The 10,342-nt window shown below is 39.4% G+C and overlaps 1 pseudogene; it reads left to right on the top strand.

The window, feature by feature from the left end:
* LOC128886289 (dynein axonemal heavy chain 10-like) overlaps positions 1 to 10,342 on the top strand; it is a 27,302-nt pseudogene that overhangs the window by 14,831 nt on the left and 2,129 nt on the right.

Raw genomic sequence — 10,342 nt, 5'->3', positions numbered from 1 at the left:
ATCAGTCGAAATGTTGAGGTGCTAGTCTTAGGAAATATTAAACTATAAAAATTCGGAAGACACAAAGGTTAAAGAACACCCAACTTTATTTAAATAAACATTCCATCAATCGAAACGAATTCACAGATTTTCGAGGACTACAACGAAAGGAACACGACGAAGCTCCAAATGGTTCTCTTCAACGACGCCCTCCAGCACTTGACCAGAGTGCATCGAGCACTCAGGATGCACCGTGGCCATGTTTTGGTTATTGGTATCGGTGGCAGTGGCAAAAAATCGGTGATAAGGTTAGCTGGCTACGCAGCCGACTTCCAGACCTTCGAGATCGGTTTGAGTCGCGGCTACAACGAGGCGTCCTTCCGCGAAGACATGAAAACCCTTTATAATGCGGTTGGCGTGGATAATAAGAGGATGGTGTTCCTGTTCACGTCCTCCAACGTTGTGGACGAGAGTTTTCTGGAACTGGTGAACAACATGCTGATGACTGGAGTCGTGCCATCCCTCTTCACCGACGAGGAGAAGGACGAAATCATCAATCTTACCAGGAATCAGGCCAAAGATGCTGGTTTTGGAATCACCAGGTAAAATGAGCCATTCACTGCACAAATAGATTAACTGCACTTTTTCAAAAGTCTTAAATTTAAGTGTCAAAGCACTTGGTAACTTTTTATATTTATAATAACTTTCCCGTATGATAAAGATTAACGCTATTAATCGAAAAAATTTTATTGGCCATTGAATGATAAATAATTCATTTCAGAGGTCAATGTACGTTACTTCATCGCATTTCTCAACTTTATATTTTATGAAGTTAATCGATTTGTGCAATGAACGGCTCAAATATGACTGAGAATTGGCTTATCGAATATTTCAGAGATGCTTTCCATGTCTAGTATACTGACTGAATTATAACTACACTACCGGCCATTAATTTTAATATCTATATTTGAAAAACCATAATTTCCTTATTGCAGGGAGAGCGTGTGGTCCTACTTCGTGCAGAACAGCACGTCCAATTTACGAATCGCGTTGTCCATGAGCCCATCCGGGGATTTGTTAAGAACAAGGTGTCGAAATTATCCTGGTCTGGTGAACAGCACAACCATAGACTGGATGTTCCCTTGGCCTGAACAGGCTCTGGTAGCCGTGGCTAACGTTACCTTAAGAGATGTACGCGCATAAATAATTTCATTATCAATCACTCGAACCTCGAGATTTGAACTCTGAACTCTTTACAGCTTTGTTTGTACCTCCATCTCTTATCTATTTTGCATTATTCTTCTGCATCTTCCCTCCTTAATCGACACTAATCCATTCCAAACCCACCGTTTTGTCTCTCAAATAAAAGTACATATAAAATTCGACGCTCGTTCGTGCATTTCAGAATCCAAACGTGCCGCAAAATTACAGGGAATCGCTAGTGGAGCATATGGTGTACGTGCACAAAACTGTCTGCGAGTACACGGTCGAGTTCGAAACAAAATTACGAAGGCGAAACTACGTGACCCCGAAACACTATCTAGATTTCATGAACACGTACCTGAAGCTTTTGTTGGAGACGAAGGATTACATAAACTCGCAGTGCGATCGACTCTCCGAAGGTGAGACAGTTCCCGATGCAGACAGTTTCCTAGCAATTATGGAGAGTATACAGGATGTTAAAAAAAAAAGCATTCAATATTTATATGGTGTATAGGGCACACTGTCCTGAGTGAAAAAGCTTTAGTAAACATAAATATAGGTTCAAAGGTCAACCGTTTCTGAGATATAAATATTTTTGTTTGCTAGTATCATGATTGACTTACTACTGGGTTTTCGATATTTATAGAAGATTTTCCACGTGTTCACCGCTCATTTCTGTACACGAAATTTAAAGAATGAAATTGTCGAAATTGTCGGCACTTGAATGGGAACATTCAGAACGCAATTTATAAACACTGACATACACATCGCATACGATGGAAGCAAGTAATCATGATACTAGCAAACAAAAATATTTATATCTCAGAAACGGTTGATCTTTGGATCTATGTTTACTAAATCTTTTTTACTCAGTACACTGTGCCCTATACGCCATATAAATATTGAATGCTTTTTTTGAATACCCTGTATAATATTCGCGATATTTTACAACCGTGTTTCGAAGGTATAAAGAAGATCGCTGAGGCTTCCGTGACTCTGGCCGAGCTGAACGAGATTCTGGCGGTGCAAAGAGTGAAGGTCTCCGACCAGACGAAGAACTGCGAGCAGTTGCTTTCCTCGATCGCCGAGAGCACAGACATCGCGATGGAAAAGAAGGAGCTGAGCGAGGAGAAAAGAAAAGAGATAGAAGACCAGAGGAAAATTATTAATAAAGAACAAACGGAAGCCAGACAAGCGTTGGCTGAAGCGCAACCTGCACTCGACGCTGCTAGAGCAGCTCTGGGAGAGCTCGAGAAAGCGGATATTACTGAAATAAGGTTTCTCTTCGTTCCGCCTGTTAACGGAGTTCCCAATAGGGACTTCATTCCCCTAAAATTGAAAAAAAGCCAATCGAGCGATGCCTTATTTGAACAATCCTCCACTCTGCTTCGTTCGATCGCTATTTTATAGATGTTACAGTAAGAACTCTGCGTAATAAATTCACAGATCCTTCGCAACTCCCCCTGAAGCCGTGCAAATAGTCTCCGAATGCGTGGCGATGCTGCGAGGCGTGAAAGACATCTCTTGGAAAGGCGCGAAAGGAATGATGGGCGATCCTGCGTTTCTAAGGGTCCTGCAGGAAATGAACTGCGACAAGATCACGCTGAAGCAGCAGCAAGCGGTCAGGGCGCACTTGAAGAAGACCACCAAGTTGGACCAGATGCAAAATATCAGCAAGGCTGGATATGGACTCTACAAGTTCGTCCTGGCTGTGTTGGACTACTGCGCAGTTTTCAGAGAGGTATTTTTACGCAGACGTACAAAAATATCTTTTCTTCTATTAAAAACATAAATTTGTCAGCTTTAGCTGGATCTTCATGATTACTGCAAAGATAAAAACTCTGAGAAGGCCCAAAAATAAAACAAGCTTAAGGGGTAAGGCCACTACAGGTCCCCCAAAAATAAACTAATTTCGAGAATTTTCTGCTCAAATTTATTGGAAGTACAGATATACAACTATATCTTTTCTTCTATTAAAAATATAAATTTGTCAGGTTTGGCTGGATCTTCATGATTACTGTAAAGATAAATAAGCTCAGAGAAGGTCCAAAAATAAAACAAGCTTAAGGGGTAAGGCCACTACAGGTCCCCCAAAAATAAGCTAATTTCGAGAATTTTCTGCTCAAATTTATTGGAAGTAGTGAAAAATTCAAGTAGGATATTTTGTTAAATGCATATTAATGTGTAAAAGCAACATTTCTTTATATGTTTTTTTCTAAAATTACGGCTTGAGTACCCAAGGTTTTAAAACACCTTTTACTGGAGGCCCCAAACGGCCGAAAGGATCGAGCACACAGATTTGAACTTAGAACAAAAAACTGAACATTTTTTGTAAATATATTGCAAAAGCTACAGGACTGCGTATGAAAATTTGAAAATACCGTTTTCTTCCAAAATGGTGCAGAAATAAAAAAAAAGTCAATTACTTTCCAAAAATTTCATCGAAAAATTGTCTGTAACAGAACAAGTTTGCAACTTATCGCAAAAATCGTACGCTACCCACTAGATGATGTGTTGGACATGTCACCCTAAAAATTTTAACTAGGAGTCATCTTTTCTCCCGTTTTAAATAATGTAGTTCTGAGACCACTTTGAGATTTCCCCGGACTACGAAACATTGCTTTTCTTATTCTTAAAGCTTTGAGGCAACATATTAGGTCTACCGGAAAGTTCTGTCCGTCTTTAGAATAACACAAAATAATACATTTCTCATACTTTGAATAAATTTTATTGAATAATATAATTTTGATCATTATTAATGACATCTTGCCAGCATGATTGCAATTTGTATATCGTTTTTAATGAATATGGACATATTTGTTAAAAACTTGTAACTGGAACGGACAAAACTTTCCGGTACACCTAATATTAACAAAACAAAAAAATCGATTTTTTGACATTTCTGGAACGACCTTACCCCTTCAGAAACATTATCCCAAGTATTGTAAAATATGTTGAAAAACAGGCAGAATGTTTCGTGTACGAAGTGTCAGGTTTTACCAATGTGTTCTACTCATTACCTTCGCGCGACTTTCATTTACTCGATCATTCCAAGTGGGACGCATTTCTCAAAGTCGATACTTAAGAACACGCTGTAACGAGGTGGCAATTATCGTTCTCTGCTTCAGGTCAAGCCGAAAATGGATCGAGTTAAGGATCTAGAGGAGGAATCCGAGCGAGCTCGCAAAGCCTTGGAGCGAGAGGAGCGCGAACTAAAGAGAATCGAAAAGGCCATAGGGGAACTGAACGTGAAGTACGAGAGCGCGATGAAGGAACGACAGGAGCTCCAAGAGGAGACGGACCTGATGCAAAGACGCCTGATCGCCGCTGATAAATTAATCAACGGGCTTTCTTCGGAGAACGAGCGCTGGAAGGTGGAATTGCAAAGCTTGCAGGGACAGATCGACACGATCGTTGGGAATTGTCTCCTGTCCGCTGGATTCCTCGCGTATTGCGGACCGTTCTCGTACGAATATCGAAATCAGATGCTGTACAACGATTGGAGGAACAGCGTGGCGGAGAAGCAGATCCCGTTCACAGAGAATTTCAGAATAGAATCGCAGCTGAGCGACGACGTGGAAGTCAGCACGTAAGATTTCTTATTTAAGAGGAAAAATTGAACTTTCACGACAGAGATTTTGAGTATTAACCCTTTGCTCTCGAGAGGCGACTCTTAGTCACAACTAGGTTTTCTTTAGGTTCTTTCTTTCTTTTTCTTTATTTATAGTGTGGTCCTAATGGACCGTTTACACTTTTCCTGTAACATTATATTTGAGTGATAGTCCGGTCGAACTATTAACACTTTTCTTGATCCGGTCTTGCTTGTACAATTCACCAGTCTTACATATACGTGTTTACAATTTACCAGTTCTACACATATGTGTTTTGTTTTCATTATATTTACATTAGATTTACATTTACAATTTGCATCGACAATCCTTCACACATCTGTTCAACACATTCTGTTGGGGCCCGCTGCCCCCTCACCCCCCCACCCTCTCTAGCTCGGGTACCTCGGGGTTGCTAAGTCCGTACTGTAGCTACAAATACTGCTCCAGCCCCTGAGGGCGTTTTCTTTAGGTTTAATTTCTTTGGAACTCGAAGTGTCAGTAAAATGATTGTCGTTGAAGCAAAGGTGATCTAATTTTTCAATCTCAAATTAGAGATCTCATTTTCGAAGTCAATCTAAGCTTAGCATTCGTGACAATAGAATGGTAAGAAAGCATCCCGAGTTGGTGACAGGTATCAGAAAAGAAGGCCTCGAGTACAAAGGGTTAATAGTCTTCTCAGTATTACCTACATATACTTTTCCGCTAGAACATGGATTTTTTAAGACTCCTGGCTCCTTGGTGTTGTCCCTGCTAATTTAACAATAAATCTAAATCTTATTACCAGTTCGCAGCCATTAGCTCGCTATTACTGCGAATTTCTAATAGGATCTTTAGATTTAGAATAGCAGTACCTCCACTTGCGAAAGAACTATTATCGCCACCGGATGTCCTTCGTCCTGTCCAATTTTATTTCAGCAAATATTTCTGAGAAACTTACAGTTACGAAGATATCTGTAGCGCAGATAGTTATTGTCCCACCCTGTATATTCGCATAATACCCCTTCTTTTAAAGCTGGACCTCTGAAGGTCTGCCACCCGACGAGCTATCTGTGCAAAACGGTATTCTAACCACGAGAGCATCGAGGTTCCCGATTTGCATCGATCCTCAGCAGCAGGCTCTCAACTGGATAAAGAAGAAGGAGCAGAAGAACCTGAAGATTCTCTCGTTTACAGACTCCGATTACCTGAAGCACGTGGAACTGGCGATAAAGTACGGCCTGCCTATCTTGTTCCAAGACGTCGACGAAGTCGATCCCGTCATAGACAACGTTTTATCCAAAAACGTACAAAGTAATAAACTAGCGCCTCGTAGAGAATGAGGTATTCGATAAAAGTGATTAAACGTTGTTGCAGACGTCAGTGGTCGAACATTCGTTCTCCTCGGTGACAAGGAAGTAGATTACGATCCAAAGTTTCGGATGTACTTGACGACGAAAATGTCGAATCCGATGTTCGACCCTGCTCTCTACGCCAAGGCCACTGTGATCAATTATATGGTGACCCTAGGAGTAAGTGTTTCTGTTGTAGAGAGGAAGATGGTCTAAGCGCAAAATTTGGATAAATTGAGACGTTTTCTCAAGTAGGCCCTCGTTACTGGCAATTCTATGATTTTTTTTTTTTATTTATTTATTTTAAGCATTTAAACCCTTCTGGGTTTATTTTGCTTTACAGGAATAATACAATTGAATACCATAGTATATAATACGTTAGTAATACCATAAGGATGCAATATAATACAAGTAAATAAAATAACAAGGTCCGTCAACACTAAATGTGTAAATTACAATTTTTGAAAAGGGAATTGATACTTATACAAGCTTTAACATTAGTCTATATTAAGAGGTAATTGAAGGCTCATACTGAGTAGGAAATTCGTTAGTTTACGTCTTTGTGCATTATACAATTCGCATTGCCATACTATATGATCAAGAGTTTCGCACCCCTGACCACATTTACATTGGCTGTCATTAATAATACCTACCCGCTCTAGTGAGGCAGCTAGGTTATAACGATCGGAACGCATTCTGTTTACTGTAACAAAATTCTATGAATTTATAATACATAAGAAGATTAATCCAAGCATTTAATTCTAGGGTTTGGAAGACCAACTGTTATCAGTGGTCGTGAGAACAGAGAGACCAGACGTCGAGGAGCAACGCGAGACGCTGATCATCGAGACGAGTGAGAACAAGAATTTGCTTCAGCAGCTTGAAGACAGCTTGCTACTGGAGATCGCCACCAACAAGGGGAACATGCTGGACAACCTCGAACTCGTCGAGACACTGGAGAACACGAAATCGAGCGCGAACGAGGTGATGACGAAGCTTTATCTGGGAGAAGTCACCGCAGCAGACGTGAACAAGCTTCGTGATGGTTATCGAGGAGTGGCGAAACGAGGGGCGATCTTGTTCTTCGTTCTGGCAGACATGGCGACCGTGAACCCGATGTATCAATACTCGCTGATAAGTTACGTGGAAGTGTTTCGTTATTCCCTGAAGAAAGCGCTGCCCGATCCGACGTTGCAGCATCGTTTGAACAACATCATTCTGATGCTCACGAAGAACGTGTACGATTACGGTTGCACGGGGATTTTTGAAAGAGACAAGTTGCTTTTCTCGTTCCAAATCTGCACCAGGCTGGAGCAGAGCTTGGAACGCATCCCCCAACAACAGCTGGACTTCTTCATTAAAGGTAGCATAGCGCTGGAGAAATCGCCTAAAATCAACCCCACCAATTGGCTACCGCGTCCAAGATGGGTGGACCTGCTTAAATTGAGCAAAGATTTCCCAGAAAAGTTCGGTCGACTACCTGACGAATTGGAGGAGCACGAGGAGGAATGGCAAAATGTACAGTATAGAAAAACAATTTCCTTTGTATATACTCAGATTTTATAATTATTTAATTATATCGCCAGTGGTACGACATGGATAATCCCGAGTCCGAAAATTTCCCTCTGGACTACTCTGAGAAGTTACTACCTTTCGAAAAATTGATGTTGATACGATGCTTTCGAGTCGATCGCGTGTACCGAGGCGTTATCAATTACATCAGCGAGATCATGGGCGAAGAGTACATCACTCCACCCCACGTCAGCTTGGAAATGATTTTCGAGCAAAGCACGCCGACGATGCCTGTCGTTTTTATCCTAAGTCCTGGATCTGATCCATCTTCTGAATTGATGACGTTGGCGGATGGATATGGTTGCGGGGGAGGGAAATTTAAGTATCTGTCTCTCGGACAGGGCCAAGAAAAGGTGAGAGACTCCTGGGTGCATTTCGTGGCATATATTAGGGGAACCAGAAAGTAATGTCGTTTCTGCAAATGTCAATATTTGTTTATAATTTCTCAGGCCATTGTGTACCAATTGATTTTTATCGATTTGAGTTTGAAAATTTGCACACTAGATAGCAAAAGGTTGTTGGTAAAGAGTGCGAACATAATTGATTAAAAATAAAAACTTGTTATGAATTTATTTGTTAGAATTTAATGTAAAAGAAACAACACTACTTTCTGGTCCTCTTAATAATTTAAGGGGGGAGTCTGGTCCAGCTAATGTATTTTTCTAATGCATATAATTTCCAGATATAATTATTTTTGTTATCGAAACTTTTTTTTACATATAAAGGGACGTTCAAAGAAGAAAATTTGACAGTGTAGATTTAATTTGAATGTGTACATATGGGTGATTCTGTTCTAACTGCTACTTTTGTTATTGAAAATTTTTCAATTTTATAATTAAATTTTTTTTTTGTATGATTATTATTACTCTATTTTATTGTAAACATGAAAGACCGAAAGGATTGAGCTACAACTTTAAAATATCGAGAATAAGAATCAAATTTCAAATTTCTCTTACCACGATACTGACTCAATTTATCCACGGTACTGACATAAAATAAATTTAGTAGATATTCTTTAGAAAAATTATTAAATTTACTTACGAATTGTATTATAACATTTTAAAACTCTTTTATTCTAATTATTTAACACTTCAATAATAAATAGTAACTCATTTTTAACAAATAATAATACATTATAGTTTATATATAGACATAGTAGTCGCAAGGAAAGGATTCGGTCAATACAGTGGGGGATATGTGGAGCTCTGGGAAAACATCTGATAGGTAAAATCAGAAAATTCTTTCTTTAGTAGGTACGTAAAATGCGTGTGAACCTCAATTTGCAAAAAAAAATTGTTAATTGCAAAAATTGCGGTAAAAAACATGAAAATGAACGATACATGTCGGCCGTTATTTTGCAATAACTTTATGCTATAATAATAATTCATTAAGAGTCGAGGTTCATGACCATATAAACTTAATTACCTTCAATTTAAGCGTTGAATCAAGCGAATCGGATAAAAATTCGATGAGCTATGCGTCCTACCGTTTTCACTGAATACTTTCCTTGCGACTACTATATCTATATATGTACACATTCAAATTAAATCTACACTGTCAAATTTTCTTCCTTAAACGTCCCTTTATATGTAAAAAATAGTTTCAATAACAAAAATTAATTATATCTGGAAATTATATGCATTAGAAAAATACATTAGCTGGACCAAACTCCTCCCTTAATTAGGAAAATTTATTTTTCGTGAAAGGATTATTGTAGGGATTAGGCTAACTCCGGGATGCTTCTTTTTAGACTGCGATAGAATTACTGGAGTCAGCCGTGGCCAGAGGCCAGTGGCTGATGCTGCAAAATTGCCATTTATTATTAAGCTTCACGAAAGAACTGGAGAAACTTTTGGAGAACACTGGAACGCCCCACCCCGACTTCCGTTTGTGGCTCACGACGGATCCCGCCCCCAATTTCCCTATAGGAGTCCTGCAACAGTCCTTGAAAGGTAGAAGCTTTGAACTTCCAAGTTCCTCATTGGACCTCATATTTCAATTTCTAGTGGTTACGGAGCCGCCGAGTGGTTTGAAGTTGAATCTCGAGAACACTTACTTCAAAATGAGACCCCACGCCCTGGATGTCTGCGAGCATCCAGTCTACAAACACCTGATTTACGTTCTAGCGTTTTACCATGCGGTAGTTCAGGTAATTTTTAAGATACTTCTACGGTATATTCGATTATTAAGCAGGAATTTAACAGGAAAGGAGAAGGTACGATAAAATTGGCTGGAACATTAACTATGACTTCAACGAGTCGGATTTCAATGTGTGCACAACTATCCTGGACACGTATCTGACCAAGGCGTACAAAGCAAAGGACGATAGGATACCTTGGAACAGTCTGAAGTATCTCATTGGCGAGGTATGACCTCTCTAATCATGATATCTTTGAAAATAAAAGTAACTTTGATTATTCTGGCGACATTATTCAATTGTGATGTTATAGAGAATGGTTATTTCATTCTAGAATACTTAGATTTTTTTATGTATGTGTTTTAAGGCAAGAAGTGTCTGCAATCATAACATTTATATCCGGAACGAATATCTTTACTCGCAGTGTTTTTAATCTGTACTCTTCGTCGCTGTAATTTATTTTGAATATGCAATTTCATTGAACCTTGTCTGCAATCATAACATTTATATCC

Source organism: Hylaeus anthracinus, unplaced genomic scaffold (genome assembly GCF_026225885.1).
Source record: "Hylaeus anthracinus isolate JK02 unplaced genomic scaffold, UHH_iyHylAnth1.0_haploid 11982, whole genome shotgun sequence".
Lineage (NCBI taxonomy): Eukaryota > Metazoa > Arthropoda > Insecta > Hymenoptera > Colletidae > Hylaeus > Hylaeus anthracinus.
Note: the sequence above shows the minus strand (reverse complement) of the source record. Positions and strands in the feature narration are given on the sequence as shown.